The following is a 24,277-nucleotide window of genomic DNA, read 5'->3' as shown; positions in this document are numbered from 1 at the left end:
TGCCATGTTTCGTATTTAAGTGTTCAAATTATCACCATACTCTCAACATTCCATTAATGTATAAAATATTTATAACCAGAGCAACCAGTTCACTTGACCAGTACAACTGGCTATAAAGTATAAATTCTTGTCTGATAATAAACTGAGTGCCAAAGATGCCTGGAGGAAGGTCATAGAGTTGTTATTGCTGGTTCCACTACGATACATGGTAAAGAGAAATGATATTTTTATAAGTCTATTAGGTGTTTGTAATTAGGTGATGATAGCTGTCAGGATTTTATACTGATAATGACCAGTCTGTAGAAAGTTTATTTGTATATCTTTCTCTCTCTCTCTTAAACTTCAGCTGGAGTTGGGAGTATCTCTTAATTAATATAATCTGGTACATGTACATGTATCTGTATTTCATGATATACCAGGGCATCTCATAATGGCTGGTAAATGGAACTATTTCTTATCAGTCATTCCACAAAACTGGTATAATGTAGATAGAGAAATGCATGAAATTAAATCTAACACAAAATAAAATGAGGGGGGGGGAGGGGAGTAACCGTTTAATGTCCTACTGTTCTGCTCTGACTGGGCGAATGAAGATGGCCTTACGCCACATGCAGTATGTTACGAGTGAAATGTTGCCTGGACAACAGCATTAAGACCACCATGTAGTTCCAACTGTCAGGTTATCTTTAATGCTGTATACCTGGGTCTTGTTTTCTTTTTTGGCCCATCCAAATAACTAGACACTGTTTTTACCATGCATAACTAATACAGAGAAACCAGGCTTGAAAACTTCAACCTGGGATCAAACCCATGACCTACTGTTTAGTTAACCAGCGGCATACATGTACTTGACGAGCCACCAGGACGCTGATCTGAGGCTGACCTTAAAAATATCTTTGTTTCACCAAACCCAACCCACAATCGAGGAGAAGGGTCGGTAGGTCGGTTTTTTTTTTTCAGATTTTTTTTTAAGAGCTAATTTGACAGCTTGATAATTTTCCGGGTGCAAACATTCGTCTTCTTTTATTGGCAAACAAATCAATGACATCGGGATTTTTCGTGATGCACGACTCGCACACGAATTGCCACAAACTGACGTTTGAAACTCCCTCAACACGTTTTATAACGATCGTGCGGGTTGTGCCTTCATTTTTCGAGAAAAATAGAGGCAGAATCATTTCGTGGGAATGGACGTGCTTTCGTCTGCAACCATTTTGTTGAGAAGCGACAACTATGATGCTTTCGTCTTGATCAACCAGTTTCAATAATGAATCAAACCATAGCCATAGTAAAGGGAAATAACTCTCGTGATATATTTCAGGTTGACACACAAAATAAAATAAAAAGATCGCGGAAAAGTGCAATAAAATAATTTAAGTCGGGGGTGGTTTTAGTTAGTCGGTCGCGTTAGGCGAAACAAAGATATTTTTAAGGTCAGCCTGAATAAAAAATATACAAGAAATATGTGTTAGCTATGTGAAATCCTCAAATGAAAAGTGATTTCAGGTGTTCTAGGAGGAGTAAGCATAGTCTGCCTCATGCACATAAGTCGCCACTGCTTTTACGGCTAAACTAGAAGTGGTATCAGATGCTCTAGGAGGAGTAAGCATATCCTGCCTCATGCATATAAGTCACTGCTGCTTTTACAGCTAAACTGGAAGTGGTATCAGTTGTTCTGGAGGAGTAAGCATAACCTGCCTCATGCACATCAGTCACCACCTGTTTTACAGCTAAACAAGAAATGTTACCAGGTGTTCCAGGAAGCGTAAGCATACCGGTACCCAACATCATGCTCAATACAACACCCATACATACGAGCATATTGCTATGTTTTGTATCTTTTATTTATATCTACGTGCACGCTGTATCTTAAAGCCTGTCATTGAGTCAACTGGCGTGGTTTCGAATCCCCGGTTGTACGTGACAAGGAGTAGGGTCGCCTGTCCAACCTCGTGGGTTTTCTCTGGGTCCTCCGGTTTGCTCCCACTGCTAAAGAACTCTAGGCGCAAGCGAATTATTGAAATAAAATTTAAAACCATATATTTGTCCCGAAATGACCTAGTTTGTGACGAGTGAACGTTAAACCACATTTCTCTCTCTCTTTATTTCTATCTACATGTAATTTAAATTTAAATTTAAAGGTTTTTATTATTTTTTCTGAATTGATGAAATAAAGGGCTAAAAGCAGTAGAAAAAATGTGGTTATTTTATTATGGATTGAGAGGATTGTGTCAGCAGCCAACAACTGTTATTCCCTTATATTATCATAAAATGTTAGGAATGTGACTCAATTTTTATCAAATGTTAAAAATCAATATTTTTACCAGTTAAGAATAATATGAAGTTTTACACAGTGTAGTAGGGTAAATATATAAAGCAAAAACATAGTGGAATTTATTAATATCTGTTTGACCAAATTAATTAAATGATTCACAAAGCTACACTTAGGAGTTGAAAGTTTAAAGTATCTTTTATTTACTGGAGAGAGAGAGAGAGAGAGAGAGAGAGAGAGAGAGAGTATTCACTGTAGGCTTTTCTGTCCAAGGTTTATGCTTTTTTAAAACTATTAACTTGGTTGGGTGGCCGAATGGTGTAACATGCTCGGTTTGGATCATAAGGTCTGTTATTGAGTCAAGATGGAAGTTTGGTGGTCCAAATGATCTAATGCATGAGCTTTTGATCATAAGGTCTGTTATTAAGTCAGAATGGAAGTTTGGTGGTCCGAATGATCTAAATGCATGAGCTTTTGATCATAAGGTCTGTTGTTGAGTCAATGGTATGGTTGCGATTCCCAGCTTGTATGTAACAAGGAGTAAAGTCGCCTGTGTACAATTTCTTCCCACTTTTATTGAAATAAAATTGAACCATTAGCAATCATTTTCATCTGTTTTCAAACAGTTAAGAAAATGTTTCCTAAAGGTAAATAATAGTAATCAATTTTACCTGATTAAAGGTAAATATGTGTATTTTTACCCGAGAGAGACACAATTGATTACTAATCATGGCAAGGTTTTAATATAACTTTCTATTAATTTAAAACAGGTAAAATTGATTACTAATCATGAGAATGGTTTATTGGTCTACAGGTAAAATATTTACCTGTAGGAAACTTGCTCTTAATTGACTTCATAAGGGTAAAATTGATTACTAATCATGAGAATGTTTTAATGGTCTAGGTAAAATACCTGTATTATTTACCTTTAGATATACCTACAGTCAGAACATAACCATAACTTCATCAACAGCTGGCAAACTTTCTTTCATAAAATCTGGCACACGGCCAGAATGCATCAAAACTTGACTGGTTAAAGAAGATCTAATTTCCAGCGAGCGCGAATGTGGAAACTGAAGGTAGATTTACAATAAATGGTATGTATGTTCATGGAACACGGTGGAGTGTGCTTTAGTAGACATTTTTCAACCTTTTTGCCAAAAAGATAATGGAGTTTAGTATGACTGTTTTTGAATAGTTCACGGAGAGAGAGAGAGAGGTCGCTAGTTATTTTGTGTTTACTATTAGTAAGTGATACAAGGCCTGGTTTGATGATAATAGTTATTACAAGGTAGGCATTCTCTTTTATATGCCATTATATTTCACGTGGAATACGGAAGGTGATTCATTGAAAGATGAACATTAACGGGTATAGGTGTAGTAGTATTTATGTCGAGATGAGTTAAGTTGTTCTATCTTTGGACTAGGTCGCGGATGTTGTTTCTCAAATTTTGGCACCGGTTATTTTTCGAACATTTCATGCCGCGGAGAGGACTTATTTCTTCAGGGCGTAAGTTTTTATCTAGTATTTTCTTATTTTATGCATGTTTTATATCTGGCAGTATATTTTGCAGTATATACCGATAGTGGAATTTAGTAACATTTAATAAAATACAATTTACATGGAATATATTGTGTGAGATATAACATTATTGACATGATAACATTATTAACATTAAATCATGTATGGTATAAATATGTATATTACCTTGCTAATATTAAATAGCGTATGATATCAATGTGCATATTACCATGTATTAAATCATGTTTAATATAAATGTGTATATTACCATGTTAATATTTAATCAAGTATGATAATGCATATTGCCAAGACTTGAAATTACTCTATAATTTAAACAAAACCCTGAAATTACTCTATTTTAAAAAAAGATAGAAATTACTCTGATTTAACAAAAGAATTCGAAAAAAAAAAAATTGTAATTACTCTATTTTGAAAAAAAGAAAGACTTGAAATGCTAGGAATTAAAATATTTATTGTTCGCATTATGCTGCAATATAATTTTTATACTGTTTGTGATTTAAACTTTAATACGACAAAAAGTGAAATAACTGGTATAAAATATAACTCTTTTGTTGATTAGATACAATAATAAGTTAAATTTACTCCAGCAAACATGTAAATTATAGAGAAACTAGAAACAGATGTTTTAAAATGACTGTTATATTATTTAAAACATGTGTTATTATCATTATCTTTTGTCTTATATTAACATATGAACAGCAGTAAACTATCTTTACATCTTCTTTTAAGAAAATAATAATAATAATACTGTGGGTTGTCATTCTGAGACTAACATAGTATAAATAAATGGTTATATTTGTTATTGGTGCAGGATGAAGGACATGGCAAGGACACTGTCTAGTTCTTTGGATGGTACAAAAAAACAAGTCCCTATGTACACCTTTGCGAATTGGAATTCGAGTGCTGCTGTTCAGGGCATAATTTCCCCCATGGCGTATGCCTGTCTTCATTAGCCCTGTCAGAGCAGAACAGTAGGACGTTACACCTCATTTCATTTCATTTATGCCTTCTGCAGTGGGATGTCGAATGTTGTAAAACTTTTAATTCATCATATCTGTGTAAATACTGAAAGTAATTGAACAATATTTGGGCTGATATTCAACTTGACTAGTATTGTAGTTTCTTTTTAAACAATATTTTTATTCAGGATATCTGAATAGGATTGAGTAACAGGTTTAGTCCCTCTCCCTAAATATATTTGTTAAGGCCAGCTCAATTTTTGTCAAATTCGCTGAGATGTAAATAAGGTTAGGGCAAGTGATTGTTGGCGAGATTGTAGGTTAGGGTTAGGGTAAGCATTGGGGCTAGGGGTAGGGTTAGGGTTGGGATTAGCATTAGCCCTGTTTACATCTCGTGACCTATGACGGAAAATTGACGTAGCCTTATCATTTAGCTCTAATATACATTTGTACGTAATATTAATATAAAGGGGTGTATATACAAAGTTCAAATGTCAAACATATACATACATATAATAAAATGCATGGTAATTGGTAATATATGTAGGTTATAGTATACATATACACATACATGTACAGTTTGGCAGTATTTATGTTTGTAAGGAATTTAAAATCTTTCAGTGATGATAACTGATCTTAAAAACTTGGCAGAATCACTTATCACTGAGTAAACGAATAATTCTACCATAAAGTTGTAAAAAACTGCTAGAGAAGAGTTTATAAGTTGTCTTGTACTATTATGGGCAAGTGTCTTGAAATGATGCCATAACTGAAATGGAATTTTAATTACAATATGTGGACCAGCCTACTATTATATCAGTTTGAACATGGTCTAACTAGAAGTAGGGAGTACGAGTATATATTAGTGTAACTAGAAGAAGCGAGTACGAGTATATTATTAATGATTTCAAGTTTGTTTACATATAGCTGTGTTTACAACATGACTTAATTACGATCATGATAGTTTTTATAATACATACCTGTCTACCTGATAACACCTAGGTCACTACAGCCCTCATGATCAGTTCCTCATTTCAGATGTCGACATCTTTATCAAACAAATTACCATGCTCCTTATTTATCTATATATAGGTATCCAACACCATCCCATTAATGATCTAGGTACCTCAACCCTCACTTTTATTATCTACATTTACGTAGGTACAATGTACCCTATCTTTCCCTTTAATTACATGTATCTAGCCCTTCCCCCATTATTTAAGTTCTATTTCCCTTGCTTTATCTAGGTACCCCAACCTTCCCTCCTTAAGTTCTATGTCCCTACCTGTATCTAGGTACCCAAATCCCCCCCCCCCCCCGCCAACATTATTTAAGTTCTATGTCCCTAACTTTATCCAGGTAACCCTACCTTCCCCCTTATTTAAGTTCAATGTCCCTATCTTTATCTAGGTATCCCTACCCCCCAACTCCCCCCCCCCCCACACACACACATACAGGTAACCCAACCTTCTCTTTAATTATCTATTTACATCTATCCTGCCCCTTCTCCCCTTATTTACTATCTCCCTACCTTTATCAATGTGTAGGTATACATTCCTCCCTGCCATTTTTTTGTCTAGATACCCTAACCCCTGACAGCCTGTCTCTCTATCCATGTGTGGTCAGAAATGTCAAGGAAAGTGTATGTAGGCCTCTGGATGAGACAAAAAACAAGAAGTCCTGTTTACAATTCTCCCCCTTAGCATTGCTCATACATGTATGACCACAGAAAAATAAATTTACTGTTAGTCTCACGAATATTATGTTGACAAATCTTTAGACGACCCCATTCAATTTCAACTAGACTGCACTTCAAATGTACTAAAATAAATAACAACCAAATTATGGTGCGATTCACATAAAATATGTGTGCTGTTGTATCAGTTTGTGTATCAAGGGGTAATGTACATCATAACCAGGTTCCCAGGTTCGTACAATATGATTCACAGTAGCAGACGGGCAGCCGTTTACCTGATCTATCTAGCCATTTAACGTAGCAGACGCCTTCGTCTGTTTCTGGCGTCAGGTGATTCACAAATCCAGTTTTACCTTTTTGTGTTTTTAAATGTCAGCTGCCAATCATACTCTCCTATGGCTTGAGTTTAAAAGAGAATTTCAGAGAATTTCTAGAAGTAGTAGCAGACATGATTTGATACCTGAGAGTTTCAAGGGTTGTTAGGAATTAGTGGAATTCTTGTTAAGTATGGTAATGAGAAGTTGTGAGAGAGTGGGATTGGGAGAGAGAGAGGGAGGGAGAGAGGGAGAGAGAAAGGGGGTGGGGAAGAGAGAGCGAGAGAGATGGGCGTGGGGAAGAGAGGGAGAGAGGGGGAGAGAGAGCAACCATTTCAGGTCCTTTTGGGACTGACATGGTATAATTTTATTTTAATAAGTAAGGATCTTTAGCTGTGAGAGGAAACATGAATTAATTGATTGGTTTTTTTTAATTGGACATATTTGTGTGTACCATATACATGTAAGCAATGGATATTGGCAATTTTTTTAAAAGGCCCTTTGCTTTAAATCTGACATTAATTTGACGTAAGAATGTAAAGAATAAATCTGCCTATTGCAGGTCTTTGTTCCGGCTTCAAATGTTATATGAATTATTTAAACATTTATTTACATAAGTCTATAATCAACTCTCTAGATCATAGGATGGGCAGTGATATTGAATAGATTAAAATTTAAAACACAATTGCTATTTAACAATTTAATTTAAAAAATGGATAATCAAGACATTGTTTGTTATTATTGTAGCAAAATTGTACTTGGCAATCAAGACTACATTGATTGTCAAAACTTCAGACACTCATATCATCGTTCAGAATAAAGTAATTTGACTGAAATTTTCAATATATTCATTTTGAAATACTTATTTTGGAACTATTATAGCGAGAACGGCCAGCTGTTTATCTAAATCTTACATAATGTATCATTTAGATCGTAGGTAAAGAAAATAGATCTAATGGCAATTTATAAAAATGGAAGTTATTTGTGAATGACAGTCATATTGTAGTTTGTGTTTATTAGCTGCCGCTTGGTTTGAATTCTAGCTCTGTAATAAGTACTAAAGTAGATCATTTATATTATAATGTTAATATTTTTATAAATAGCTTTAATGTTGAGGCCTTTAAATAAACACAAATTTTGAAATCTAGCACAGGTTAAACAAGCTGATTAAAATACAGATCTATATTTCGTTTCGTTTTTTTTTTTTTTGTACTTTCAATGACCTCTACTGTATGAAGATCTGATCTGTTGTAGTAGAAGGTCACGTCACGGGGATCATACGAGGGACAGTTGACCCTATGTATCAGACAGTTGATTTACCAATTCTGTGCATCACACGCCAAAAACTCGCTGTAACTAACAGACTGTTTTATTGGCTAATCACTCGCATCAACCAAAATGCAGGTTATATAACAACTATTCCAGATCCTAGTGTAGTAAAGACAAGTAAAACGAAATATTGAACTATAAAAAAACGAAACAAAATAGGATCTGTGTTTTAATAAGATTAAAGTAATATACCTTTAGGGGGAACACCAACAATGACTGGGGGTGAAAAAAAGAGAGTCGCACAATGAAAGAAACTAAAAATAGTTGATAGTTAACACATCAATCACAATAACACCCACAGGTCGTTCTATTTCTAATCAATTGAATAAACTCAATCATATTAAAAACGGTATACATGTAAGTAGACATATTATATATATCACAAGTATTGTTTGACTTATTGACTTATTGCATCATCTCGACTAGCAGGTAGGCAGTGGAAGTTAACTTGACATTATTGTTGTAGAACTGATAATATGGTAATAACATGTAGTATGGATTAAGTCATGAAAAATTTTATGTTTCTCGGAAAATGACGCTTTGGTAATATATTGCAATAACATTCACTAATACGCTGAACTTTCTGATGTGTTTGATTCAAACAAAATCCCTAAGGATTTCGGAATCGTTGGGGAGGTCATTCCATAGGTTAGGGTTAGGAGGAGGAGGGGGGGGAATCACTGGCTAACTTTTCCCTTGAAGCCAGCAAGAATCTACCTCATTACAGCATCCATTTGACTCATAGTTGGTGATCGTACAGTCTACCACTAATCTGTCGCACAACTTGATTTGTAGGAATCTCCTCCCCAAACTGCCTGCTAATAGACACTCACTTTACCCCCTTAAGGGAACAGCTTGAGCTCAGAAGGGACAAATTTTTCTCTGCACTTTTCTTTTTTTGCTTTATATATCTGTAAACTATTTTGTGAGTGATTTTAAAACGTTTATATATTTGATTAATATTGTCATTTATAATAAATGGTTAGTTGAAAGCTGGCGTGGTTGGGCAACAACAGCCTGAGCTAAATTTTTATGAAAAATTTCTCTCTTCTCTTTATGTGTGCTATAAGGTTTATTTTGTTTGTTTAGTATTTAAAATGTTAATAAATGATTATTTAAGAGCTTTCTATTTTAACAGTTCATTTGATTTATTTTAAAGAAATTTAAAAGTATATTATCAACTCTCTAGATTATCGGATGGATATGATTTTAAACGGATTTAAACATGATTGGCAGTTAATAATTTAATTAAAAAAATGGATAATCAAGACTTTGTTTATTATCGTAATAAAGGTAGCAATGACAATCAAAACTACACAGTTATTCAAACTGCTCAGAATGAAGTAATTTGACTGAAATTTTCAATATATTCCCTTGTCATTATCTATTTTTTTAACTTTTATAACGAAAACTGTCTGTTCTTTATCTAAATCGTACATAATGCATCTTTAATTTTTTATTTGTTAACAAATGATTATTAAAGAGATTTCACTTTAACTGTACAATATATGTAGGCCTGTGTAGTAACAGCTGTATATGAATTATTGTATATTTATATAAAAAGAAGAATTTATAGATTTACCTGTTGAAGTCAGGTGAGTCATACCTATAGTTTTACCTGTTTAAGCTTATTACAACATTACCTGAGTCTTTAACCAAGTTTTCGTTGTCAGCGATTATAGAAGAAGAGATAAAACCAGCTGTCTGATATTTTCGAGGTGGAGTACTTTTGATAATTAATTGATTTATTCACGTAATGTTCATTTTATTGTTTACCTTATTTTATTATAATAATTGTCAAAACAAGTTCAAATTTAAATTATTGAACCAGTCAAAGGACATAGATGTCTTTTTTATTGTTTAATTATTGAAACGAGTTCAGAGTTAAATTGGGGAACCAGCCAAAAGACATGATGGTTCTTATTTTACTGTTTAATTATCGAAACGAGTTCAGAGTTAAATTGGGGAACTGGCCAAAAGACATGGTGGTTCTTTTTGTTGTTGAAATTTGAAACAAGTCAAGATTTAAATTGTTGAATTTTTAACTAAAGGACATCTGGTGTTAGAATTACAATTGTGTTTGGTTTTGTACTATTTTCAACTTGAATTAGTGAATTCGCTAAAGGACAGTTGTTGGTTTTAATGTTGTTAAAATTGTTTTCTTTTTTGTACTATTTTAAATGGGACTTGAGTTAGTGAATTCGCAAAAGGACAGTTGGTAGTTTTTATGTTGTTCAATTTTACTATACATGTACGTGTAACTAGAAACTTAAAGGAACTAAATCGCTAATATTTAGGATCTAGAAATTGACACAAATAGTTCGCAGTGCATATAATAATGTAATATGAATGTATATAAACTGATTTACATTCAATCGTTTCCGTTTTTACTCTAATTTCTAATTAGTTATGTTCGGCGAAATGCGCCAGAAGTATCAATCGAAGGCAATCTCTAGCGTCTGGTTATTACAGTCTGCACCGACAGTATTTATTGAGCATGCTATCCAGATAAGAATATGACGTCACCGTTCGACATGACTTGTGGAATATGTCTCCCTTGTTACAAATGGCGCTGAACTTATGGTTCACGATTCGTGTACCAATGGTAAAATGTTTATTGGATATCAGAAGCGTACCTTTTCCTGGTAAGATCACAACATCAATGTTGATTTAAATTGACAAATAATTCGTGTTTTCAATGTCAAAGACTTCGGATGATATTGAGTTAGAGACTTCGCTACTTTAAATAGGAAATGAGTAAGAGTATGTTTTTTTATATTGTTAAAATTACAGCCTGAGTATATTGTGTTTTATATATTAAACAAGGTTTGAATAGATGAATACAGGATATTTTATTGTGTAAAATATTAAACAAGATTTGACTGGCTGAATCAGGTATAGATAACTCTTTTTTACCTTGTTGAAATAGTTTTGATGGTAAGATGTAATTGACTCTGTTTTGAATTGGAGCTTATATGTGAATATCTAACTCTGCTATTGTTTGATATGGTAAGATTCTTTTTCTGTGAATATTTAACCCTTCTATTGATTTGTTATTTACCATGGTTAAAGGACAATGTTAGAGGTCTAGCAATTTTATATACAGGAATATTAGAACTTGTTAAAACATTAAAATAAACGCAAAGTTCAATAGAAAACAATTACTGTATTTTGGATGGTAAGATTTAATGGAGAAACCACAGAAAACCCAGGAGGTTGAACAGCCGCCCCTACCCCACTTACAACCTGGGAGTTGAAACCACACCATTTGACTCAATGACAGACCTTATGATGCAACGTGCCATCCAACCCACCTTTTTAATTGGAGCTACGTATTTCTGCAATCAATGTGCTTGAAAACGACAAAAGAATGATTGTAGAAACATAGCTCCAATTAGGAGATAAACACCGACTGTTTAGAATTTAGAGGACTGTTATTGTCCATTTGATACCGCTTAAATCATTAGAGGCCGAGACAAGAGAATGATTGTAGAAACATAGCTCCAATTAAAAATACAATAATTGTATTTTTGTGTTTAATGTGTTTAGTTACTAAATGTCGTTTACACAGGATAAACTGATTAAACGCATTCCACATACTTTAACAAATACGTCTTTGCTACGGTTGATTCGTGACAATGACTTGGAGAATCAGGAAGTGATGCATGAAAAAACGAAAACAGATATTGTTATCAATGGGAGAGTGGTAAGAGTTAACCAGATGATTATCTGTGACCACGACACTGTGAGCTAGACTTTATCATTTTGAAACAGGATGTTCATAAGAAAACTGGATTGTTACAAGATAAGGGCTGGGACAAGGAGTAGGGTCACCTTCCCAGCCTCGTGGGTTTTCTCTTGGAACCCTGGTTGCCTTAAACTGCTTAAGACCCCTAAATGCAAGAGAATTATAGAAATAAAATTATACCGTGGGTGCATTAAATAAACCGAAACAACCTAATTTGTAACAAGTGTACTCTCTCTCTCTCTCTCACTCTCTCTCTTTCTCTCTCAATGAAAATGAAAGTGATTAGTTTTGTAGAGAATGTGTTGTGTAGGTAATTGAACCAAACCAACTGTGGCAGACCAGTAGTGGTGTTATATATATATAACTTGGCTGATTGTCAAATATATATAAAACTGTTCTAATGAATCATATAGAAAATACCACAGTTTTAATATCAGATTTAGATACACACAGGTCACGAATTGTAATATCAGATTTAGATACACACAGGTCATGAATTGAAAAATTTATCAGATTTAGATACACAAAGGTCATGAATTGTAATATCAGATTTAGATACACACAGGTCACGAATTGTAATATCAGATTTAGATACACAAAGGTCATGAATTGTAATGTCGGACACAGGTCATGAATTTTAATATCAGCTGTTATACACACAAGTTATGAATTTTAATATCGGACACGGGTCACAAATTGTAATATCAGATTTAGATATACAAAGGTCATGAATTGTAATATCCGACATGGGTCATGAATTGTAATATCGGCTATTGATACACCAAGGTAATGAATTGTAATGTCGGACATGGGCCATGGACTGTAATATCGGCTATTGATACACCAAGGTCATGAATTGTAATGTCGGACATGGGCCATGAATTGTAATATCAGCTTTTGATACATACTAATCTTATTAAAATGCAGTTCTATATTTCATTTTGTTTTTTATACTTTGATGGCCTGCTCTACATGAAGATCTGACCACTTGTAGTGGGAGGTCATGTCATGACCTTATGACGTCAGACATTTGATTAAACCAATCAGCGTTGATGTTTCTTGGAGGATTCCCACAGTTAAACCCCATTTCATTTTATTTTCATTTCTTACTTCTGAAAAAAAAAAAGAGTCAACAGTTTTGTTCACCTTGATGTAATATTTGAAGAGGCATTATCTCAGGGATGTTGTCTAGTCCTTCGGATGAGACGAAAAACAGGTCCCGTGTAAACATTGGAATGCACGTAAAAGATCCCTTGGCAGTTGGAATTCGATATAAGAGTAGGCGATAGTGTCGCTGCCCGGGCAAAATTTCCTCATAGCACACTGTATGGCGTATGCCCGTCTTCATTAGCCCAGTATAGGAGCAGAACAGTAGGACGTTAAACCCCATTTCATTTCATTTCATTTCAGCAATCTTGATTGACTGACAGTCAAATTAATGGACTGGTTAATGTACATGTCAGTCAATTACATGTCATAAAGTTAAGAAAACACAACATAAACATACATTATGCAATAGCTAAATCTGCCTATTGCAGGTCTTTCTTTAGGCCTGAAATGTTATCTAAATTATTAATTAGACATTTATTAAAATGAGAAGACCTTAATCAAACTCTCGATGCCATCGGATACTCAAGATTAGAACGGATCCGGCAATACTATATACCGGAAAACACCCGAAAACTACCGGAAAACACCATGTTATACTGAATACCGGAAAACATTGGAAAAACACTAAATACTGGAAAACACACTAAATAGGTAATCCAGAGCCTGGTGGGTTAGGTTTAAGAATTTGGGGTAGAGGTTAAGTTTCCACATAAGCACTGACCTAGGATGATGAAAAATTAGTTCGTGATATTTCCTAGTTTTATTAAAAATACATAAAATACATTAGATTTATATACAAAGGCGATTTCACTGTTTTTTGGTGTTGGTGTTGACCAGGCGCCGAGTTACCTTTTTAGGGTGTTTTCCGGTATTTAGTGTGTTTCTGGTATTTTGTGTTTTTCCGGTGTTCAGTATAACATGGTGTTTTTCCGGTAGTTTTCCGGTGTTTTTTGTTGTTTTCTGTTATCAAGTATAGCCTGAACGTATCGACCATTTGCTGATTGATTTAATTTGAAATGGGAAAGCGAGTCTTAAGACTCGAATATACATGTACCAGTACCGTGGTTACGAGAACAATCTATGCACACATCTTGTCAAACTTGATTCAGAATAAAATAATTTAAATGAAATTTCAATTTTTCATTTTTCATAATCTATCTTTAAACTATTATAGCAAGAACGACCAGCTCTTAAAATCTTATGTAATGTATCTATAAGTAAATAATAGTGGGTATATTTGAGCTTGGATTAAGCCGTGACAAAATAGATAATGTCTGTAAAATGCAAATTACACCCAGCAAATTTAGAGAGAGAGAGAAATGAGGTTTAACGTCCACTAGACACAAACTAGGTCATTTCGGGACTAAAATATGGTTTAATTTTATTTCAATAATTCACTTGGGCGTAGGGGTCTTTAGCAGTGGGAGGAAACCGGAGGACCCGGAGAAAACCCACGAGGTTGGACAGGCGACCCTACTCCTTGTCACGTACAACCGGCTATTCGCAACCACGCCAGTTGACTCAATGACAGGCCTTATGATACAGCACGCACGTGCTAACCATTCGGCCATCCAACCCCCTGAGCAAATTTAGAACCCATTAAATAACTGTAAAGTTTAAAAGTGTAAAAAAAGGAGGAGTATAGATATTGTTGAAAGACGAAGTGTGAAATGTCCTTGTATACACGTTACCGTGGTATTTTCAGTTATTATTTGATCACAAGCTGTTATATAATTAACGATAATCACTTCTATATCATTAAAAAATTGTCAATTACATTTCTTCATGTGGATTGACTCTGATTGATATACCGTCATTAAAAGATTATTGACAATTCTCATATCACTTTTTATCATTTGATCTTATTTATTGCCTTTTTACCTGATTTAAAGACAAAATAATCAAAAAAAAGGTAAGAAAAAAATAGGTTTAAGAGTTGAAACCAGTTTAAGCAAATATTTGATTTATTTAGATTAAGAATACATTATTCACCATGACAGGCTAATAACGACTCGCACTAGCAACATTTATTTAACACGGATATTGGAATGCCAGATTTCTAAGTAAAACTAGTAATGACTCGATAACTTATTGCATGTCGTTATAAAATATGTTGGATAAAGAAATCGATTAATGGATTGTTTAATATTTCATGAGATCAGAAAAATATATTTGTATTTAACTCATTGTCCTATGATTTGATGTTATTATCTAGTATGAGGAATGGTTTTAAAACGTCTTTGAGATTTTATAGTTCTCGATAAAAAAAATATGGTTATATAATATTTTAAAGATTGATTGTTCATTAGGGGGGAATGGGCGATCTAGGTCAGTCGTTGGGTCATGTGGTGTGGTTTTGATTCCTTGCTTGTACATGGTCGCCTGTCCAACCTCTCTCACTCTGTTAAACATACATTATACAAGTGCTAAATCTGCCTACTGCTGGTCTTTCTTTAAGCCTGAAATGTTATTTAAACTATTAATTAGAAATTTATTAAACCAAAGAAAGTAAAAAGGGGGGGTGCCCAAGTTCAGATTTTGTCGTTGATACCGTGTGGTTGAAAGGTTTTTAATCTAAAAATCCAATGTTATTCAATTGTGCGTCTATTAGTGGTAGAAGTATGTAGCTCAGGGTCTGTTTTGTTTTACAACCCTCCCCACTGGGTGTCCCAACTTTGGATTTTTGTTAGCCTCCCACCCCCCTTTTAGGTGCTATAATGCTACCTTTTCCACCTTTAGTCTTTCTTATTACGTCACAATACGTTACCCAACGTCATAGTAACTCACAATGGACGCCTGCCACCTCTGTGGAAAAGTTTTCTCTAAAAAGTGCTACGTACTCAGACATCTTAAGGAAACACATGCGGCACCCAGGTTCAAATGCGCTACCTGCACCAAACAATACAGAAGGCAAGAGTATCTCAGGAAACACACTTGCAAAGGTGCCTCAGCATCACGTCCGGCCTTAGACTAAGGAGACCAGCTCCAAAAAGTGATCGCCACAACCATAGGCGATCTAGTTGCTACCAGCCCGGCAGTGAGGTTCTCGACGGAAACGGTACGGGCAGTATCCTCTTCTAATATGGCTACCACAAGCCTATACCAGAGCGAAAGCCACCTTACACCATCAGGGGCACCGTTCCCAAATTTCCGAAACTGGGACTACAACATCTCCCCCAACGAAATAGAAGCCGAAACCTGGGACACGATCTGCTCCAGTCGGAGTGATAATTGGAAGGATATGAATCCTTCCTCGGACATCCTCTTCCAGGTCCATACAGAACCTCGTCTACCACAGAAGATCCAGCAAGATCCTACACTCGCGTGCCAACTCTCCTGTCTAGACCTTTATAATTCCTCTTTTATATCTGGCTTATTAAATCTTTAACTATCTACCTTCTTTTTCCTTTCTTCTCTTTTCCTGCCCCCGGGCCATAGGACCTACCCGGACCTGCTTTCCCCTACTGACCCCACTAGTCTGAAGAGTTCAATACGAACGAAACTAGTCCCCCGCCCTTGCCCGAAACCCCGATCAAGGACAGATACGTCGACTCACTCTATATTTTAACTAACCCTAGCTGGCACACTTATGAACTCCGCCATAATACCAGACCCCGGTACCCGTCAAACTCATTCACCTCGCCTTAATACCAAACCCCGGTATTACAACCCCGGCAAACCCACCATAATACCAAACCCCGGAATAAACCCCGGTACCAGGCTAATTCATGCACCTCGCCTCAATACCAAACAACGGTATCACAACCCCGGCAACCCGCCATAATACCAAACGCTGGTAATACAACCCTGCCAATACACGCCAAACCCCGTTAATATAACCCCAGCAACCCTGCCAAATAATAACCCCGGTAAATTCTTTTACCGGGGTCCCGGAATAGTATAAAAAGAACTTCACTTCTCGAGTCCAACCAGTCTGAAGAGTTCAATACGAACGAAACTAGTTACAACAAACTTGGGATAACTGGAAGAATCGCCCTTTTCTACTTATTTTAAACATTTATTAACATAAAAAATCTCAATCAACTGGCAATGCCATCTTATGTGTCAGATTTTCACTGGATTTGAATCTGATCTGCTGCCCAACGCTCTTTGAGGAAACGTACCAACTTTAGTAATGATGATCGAGGCTAGGCCTAAAATTCAATCGTAATATCTCGGTTCAGAGTGGAGTAATTTGACTTAAATTTTTAGCAGGTTCCCTTTACATTATCTAACTTTTAACTATTATAACGAGAACTGTCAAGTCTTTATCAAATCTCCCATAATACCCCTTTGATATGTGTAAATAAGGGGAGAGAAATGGGGTTTAACGTCCACTGGACACAAACTAGGTCATTTCGGGACTAACATGGTTTAATTTTATTACAATAATTCGCTTGCATATAGGGGTCTTTAGCAATGGGAGGAAACCGGAGGACCGGGAGAAAACCCACAAGGTTGGACAGGTGACCTTACTTCTTGTCACGTACAACCGGGGAATCGAAACCACAGCATTTGACTCAATGACAGGCCGTATGATACAGCTTGCGCATGCTAACCATTCGGTCATCCAACCCCCCCTGTGTATTTTAGAATATGATGATCTATAATAATAAATAGGTAGTTAGGAAGTTAGTAGAATTACTGATATTAGTGGTAGATAATGGCAGTAGGTAGTTAGAAGTTAGTAGAATTACTGATATTAGGCTGACCTTAAAAATATCTTTGTTTCGCCTGACGCGACCGACTAACTAAAACCACCCCCGACTTAAATTATTTTATTGCACTTTTCCACGATCTTTTTATTTTATTTTGTGTGTCAACCTGAAATATATCATGAGAGTTATTTCCCTATACTATGGCTATGGTTTGATTCATTATTGAAACTGGTTGATCAAGACGAAAGCGTCATAGGTGTCGCTTCTCAACAAAATGGTTGCAGACGAATACACGTCCATTCCCACGAAATAATTCTGCCTCTATGTCTGTGGTGCGTAGTTTTAAACATGACGACGATATTTTCAATATCCGTTTTCGAGAAAAATGAAAGCACAACGCGCACTATCGTTAAAAACGTGTTGAAGGAGTTTCACACTTCAAGTTCGTGGCTAATCGTGTGCGAGTCAGGCATCACGAAAAATCCCGATGTCATTGATTTGTTTGCCAATAAAGAAGACGAATGTTTCCACCCGGAAAATTATTAAGCTGTCAAATTAGCTCTTAAGTTTAATAAAAACTTTCAGTTCGTTACTTTTTACGTCAGACCCCAAATTCATTAAACAAAATTAATGAATCTGTAGTATACAGCTAATAAGTTTTCTGTATTGATTTCTCTGACTTTAAAAAAAAATCTGAAAAAAAAACCGACCTACCGACCCTTCTCCTCGATTGTGGGTCGGGTTTGGTGAAACAAAGATATTTTTAAGGTCAGCCTTAGTGGTGGATAATGGCAATAGGTAGTTAGGAAGTTAGTAGAATTACTGATATTAGTGGTGGATAATGGCAATAGGTAGTTAGGAAGTTAGTAGAATTACTGATATTAGTGGTAGATAATGGCAGTGAGAGTATATTGTTTTTAGCTTGAGTTGAATCTGTGTGTGGTGTAACCATGGGCAATGTTTATAGATGTTGTTTTATCATTCCATCTCTAGTCTACACACTCACTGAATATAACCCACGAGTCTGTACAAGCTGACTGTAGTACATGACTGGAAGTAGCTCACGATTATTTCGTTAAATTCATGTGTGGAACTAACTTTCGTAACTAGTTTAATATGGATTATCTTAATTCTCGTAAGTTGACGCATTATTCATCATATACAGTCTTCGAATGAAACACTATGAATGGATAATAATTACTGTAGTTTATCATACTGTTTTATATGCCTCATAACGACATGTGAAATCTTCTTATACATCACTGTAACCCAGGTATCATTTAATCTTGCGTATTTAGCACTTATTTTTTTCACATTTGTTTAATATCAAATCTTGGTTTAAAAATTCGTAAAAATCATTTAAAATTTTGTTATACATCACTGTAACCCGGGTATCATTTAATCTTGTGTATTTAGCACTAATTTCTTTAACATTCTTTTAATATCAAATCTTTGTTTAAATGTTCATTTAATCCTGTGTATTTAGCACTAATTTCTTTCACATTCATTTCTTTGTTTTAAGAATTTGTAAAAATCATTTAAAATCACCCCTATTTGTACTTGTGTCCAGTTTAAAGCAGACTGATTAATTTGGATAATGAGTGTCCAATTTACAAGTATTTAATTTCTTGACCACTGTTCAAAACTTAATCATTATACATGATCAATAATCAATTTTTTTAACAGTGATCGAGAAATTAATCGCTTGTCGTCTTGGTGACATCTGGATTGATCTTTGACATTTCGTCTATCCTATATTGTTGTCAAAAATTGATTTCAAACATGCTTTGTTCTCATGTTGTCAAGGAGAATTTCTTTTGATTTCTTTGGTACAGATGTCAGCTTGACATATTTATGCTTGAATTCACTGGTTCGATTCCTGACAAGACAATTCTTTCAAACTAACAGAAAGAAATTCCTGACAAGACAAAAAAATAGACGTTATTTTGTGTATGGTTAGGATGGATGTATTTTAAGGAGTCTGTTTAAAATGGTTCTAGACTATTTTGGTGCTGTAAGAAAGAACAACTATTTACGACCCACACATTTCAGATTTTGATAAACAAATATAAAGTAGAGAAGACATTATGTAGACTATTCTAATTCTATTTAACTTATATCTGATGTACTGTATATATATGTTAGTCTGGAAATGTTTAGAATTCCTTACAGTTATATATACAGATAATGTATTATTATATAAAATAAAACTCTTATCCTATACAGTAGTGGAGGTGAAATTATGCTACCTTATCTTTGTATATGCTGTACAATGTAATGACTGGAATTGGAACAAGTTTTAGACTGATGTTTCTTGTATACCTTTAACTCTGATAATATTCTAGTTTGCAAAGGATTTCCTAGTCCACGATAAAGTTCATCAGGATTTTCCGGCGTGGTTCTCCCATGCCAGTGGTGTAGGACAATCAATGTATCGTAATTAGAATGGGACGAAAAACTGAGGTCTCGTGTACACATTGGCATGCACGTAAAAGCACCCTTGACAGTTGGAATTTGAAATAAGAGTAGGCCGTAGTGCTGCTGTCCAGGCAAAATTTCTCTCATAGCACACTGCATGGCGCATGCCTGTCATCTTTAGCCCAGTCAGAAGCAGAATAGTAGGACATCAAACCTCATTTCATTTTATTTTCCCAGTCAATCAAATAACATTCACTTGAATTATTTCTTCATTATTATTAAATATTGTAGTTATAATCATGGGTTGGTTGACCTTCACACAGTGGATGTTGCTGGTATATTTAAAGTCAATTATCAACTAATCAAGTTTCTGTTAGGTAGTGTCAAACTTGATCAACACTAAATCTCTTTATTACTTCCAGGAATGGCGGTAAATCTCTTTATCACTTCCAGGAACAGGCCCTACATTTCTTTATCATGTCCAGCAATGGCCGTAAATCTTTTTATCACGTTCAGAAATGGCCGTAAATTCTACTCTGTAAGTGTAAATATCAATTTTGAAGAGGTCAGATTGCTGTTACCTTGATGTTTGATATATAGTGGAGTTATTAGACATCATTGACATGGATGTAGATGAATGTTTCACCAATGCTGCACTTTGAGGGATAATAAATCTTGCCTGAAGCAGGTTTCTGACTGAGTAACCTTGGAATTCCAACTGCAAAGGGTTATATTATTACATGCATTGATGGTTTCTTTTAGTAGTTGGGTTTATAAACACACTCTTCTTGTGCAGGACCAAGGGCCTTTTAAGAATTTTAGAGATCTTGGCCAGTTTGGGAAAACATAATTTGCATCAGATTTGCTGACACGGTGAAGTATTTACAAAGATAATAATTGATGAAATGAACAATATTAACAAACCAATGCCGTGTATGAAAGTTGGATGAAATCGAATTGAATTTAAACTATAATTAATGTTTTTATTTTGTTTTCTTTAATTAGAAAAACTTTGATTTGATGTCATCTTTTTTACTTTGTTCAAATTTCTATGTTTCGAAAAGTTCATCTCTGAATTAAAAATAGATAGTTCAAACTAATTACGAATTATTTACCAAGAAAGTTTGTAGAAATATTTCACCTTGACTAGATTGTATTTATAGACTGTAAAGTTGGCAAGACACATAACTCAATAACTGGCAAACTGTGCTTAAAAAACACAAACTCTCATATAAATATAATCACCTTAAAATAGATTATATACCCAATAACTGTAGGTGTTGGCGAGGCATAACTCAATAACTAGCAAACTGTGGTTAACAAGAAAAAAAACTTGTATAAATATAATCACCTTAAAATAGATATTGTTATACCTGATACCTGTAGGTGTGGGAGAGACATAACTAGAATATATTCACCTTAAAATAGGTTATATCCACCTGTAGGTGTTGAAGAGACATACCGGTAACTAGAATTTATTCACCTTAAAATAGGTAATATACCTGATACCTGTAGGAGTGGGAGAGACATAACTAGAATTTATTCACCTTAAAATAGGTTATACCCAATACCTGTAGGTGTTGGAGAGGCAAAGCAAGCAAGCAAGAGGGAGAGAGAGAGAGAGAGAGAGAGAGAGAGAGAGAGATGGGGTTTAACGTCCACTCGACACAAACTAGGTCATTTTGGGTCTAACATATTTTTCAATTTTATTTCCATAATTCACTTGCGCGTAGGGGTCTTTAGCAATGGGAGGAAACCGGAGAACCCGGAGAAAACCCACTAGGTTCGATAGGCGACCCTACTTTTTTTGTCACGGACAACCGGGGAATCAAAACCACGGCAGTTGACTCAATGACAGACTTTATGATTCAGCGTGCACGTGCAAAGCTCAATAACTGGCAAACTGTGGTTAAAAAACTCAAAAAAACTAATTTAAATATAATCACCTTGAAATAGGTAAATTTATACCTGATACCTGCTTGTTTATATCATCAGATGAATTTGTAAATTAAGAGAGAGGAAGTGTTTCCTGTCAGAAGTCAAAATAACTTTAAAATCTTCTCAAGGGGATGAAACAGAACTGAAATGAAATGAGGCTTAAAGTTGGCCATTCTTGCTATAATAATTCAAAAATAGATGATAAAAAAAGAAAATGTTGAAATTTTCAGTCAAATTACTTTGTTCTGAACGGAATTGTCACTGTTGGAAGTTTGGACAAAGGGGTATCAATTATGTCTGCACGTCTATGAAAATTGGCGATAGTTTGATTGACAACCGATAACTCCACCTACATATTCTTGATTATCAAGTAACATGCTCAATGGCTATAGTAGCCTCGCTTGGCAGGCCTTTCATCACCAGTTTCTGGTAGTGACATCAGCGACTAACGGTAAACGTTAGCTTGGTCTGCCATTTATTGTGGGTTTTCTCTGGGTCCTCCAGTTTCCTCTCACTGCTAAAGACACCTACACGCAAGCAAATTAATGAAATAAAACTTGAATTGTGTTTTAAGTCCTGAAATGACCTAGTTTGTATCTAGTGGATGTTAAATCCCATTTCTCTCTGTCTCTCCCTTTAATGTACATGTATGTGTAAATATTGAAGTTTGGTCTATTTTTGGGGACTTTTGGTTTAAAATTAACAAATTATGGAGTGCATGTATATTTATGGTAAAACCCAGAATGTAAACATTGTTTATAACAGATGTAAAGATATGCTGTGTTTGTATATCATGTGATGATGACACCTAGACCATTGTGTCCCTTCATATACATGTACCGCAGTCCAGGTGGAGGGAAATTCCCTTTTGTCCAAGAGGAATTTAATGTGTCGTGGACTCGGGAGTTTAATCAATGTGGAATTTAATGTCAGTTCCGTCAACCAGTGACCTTGCTTGTTTTGACAGATAAATGCTCATAAAGGTATTTTGTCAGCAAGGTTTGTTTGTTATTTTGAGACTAAGATCTGGTAATTTACTATTGTTTTGTGAGGTAAGGGTTCTTTTTTACATGCACATCAATGTGTAAATGGGAGAGCTTATTTTTTTTTGTCCTATCCAAACCCCTTGGCACACAATTCACAAGAAATGGAATGGGGTTTAACGTCCTACTGTTCTGCTCCGACTGGGCTAATGAAGACGGGCATACATCATACAGTGTGCCGGCAACGACACTGTTGTCCACTCTTATAGCAAATTCCAAGTGGCAAGGGATCGTTTACGTGCACGCTAATTCATACACAGGACCTCGTTTTTTTGTTCCATTTGAATGACTCAATTCTCATGAACGACCATCCAAAACAGGCTGAATATTATATTAAACATGGATCGATAAAATTATAGACCTCAAGGATTTTCATAGATAGCTGTTGTGGATCCTTCATGGCTCACATTAGCTTTGACTATTTTGACCTCTCTTATGGTGTCATGTACATGTGCAAGGAATGATATGATATCACTTCTCATTTAAGTAGTCACATGACATACATGAAGCTAACCAACTTTCATATGGATTAATATTATTGTTTTCAAAAGGGGGAGAGGAGTTGGATGTCCAAATGGTTAACGCGTGCGTGTTGTATCATAAGCTCTGTCATTGAATCAATTGGTGTGGTTTTACCAGAGAAGGAGTAAGGTCATCTGTAACACCTCGTGGGTTTTCTACAAGTCCTCTGTTTCCCTCCACTGCCAAAGACCCCAATGAGCAAGCGAATTATTGAAATAAAATTAAACCATATGTTAGTCCTGAAATGACCTGGTTTGTGTCAAGTGGACGTTAAACCCCATTTCTTTCTCTCTATCTCTCTGTCTCTCTCTTGTTTTCAACAAAATAACAAAAAATTGATTACTCATGAATAATTCTGTACTGGTACTGTGTTGACTTTTCATTGTTGTGGAAATGATTATTGATACATGGTGTGACTATCAATCAATCTATATTATATTGGTTAATTATCACTAGAGATCAATATTAGAACAACAGTTGACCTGATTATTGTCAACTTCATTAATACAGCTAGTATAACCAATGTTAATATCCAGCGTTCAGGGTTGATTTGATAGCGGACTGCGTAGTAATATAGTCACGTCTCAGCCAGGACTCAATTTCGCTGATTTCAAACTCTGGTAGGCACAGTAACTATTTTATCTGGGTACGGATCTTTATTTTTAAATCAGTGTTTTTAAAAGTTAAGAATGTCAGTCATAAGTGTCTATAACTAAAACCCTGATAT

At 35.2% G+C, this 24,277-nt stretch overlaps 1 protein-coding gene across 2 annotated transcripts in view; it reads left to right on the top strand.

Moving 5' to 3' along the window:
• The window catches only part of LOC126822730 (disks large-associated protein 5), a 106,593-nt gene that overhangs the window by 4,031 nt on the left and 78,285 nt on the right, over positions 1-24,277 (top strand). The window contains exon 1 of one of the 2 annotated variants that reach the window (XM_050551756.2): positions 3,265-3,369. The exons of the other annotated variant lie outside the window; for it this stretch is intronic. The gene's annotated coding sequence lies outside the window, so the exon portion shown is untranslated. Of the gene's footprint in view, positions 1-3,264; positions 3,370-24,277 lie in introns of those variants that run through there. 2 annotated transcript variants of the gene reach the window in all.

Source organism: Patella vulgata, chromosome 5 (assembly GCF_932274485.2).
Source record: "Patella vulgata chromosome 5, xgPatVulg1.2, whole genome shotgun sequence".
In the NCBI taxonomy this organism is placed as follows: domain Eukaryota; kingdom Metazoa; phylum Mollusca; class Gastropoda; family Patellidae; genus Patella; species Patella vulgata.
This window is presented reverse-complemented; position numbering and strand designations above follow the sequence as displayed.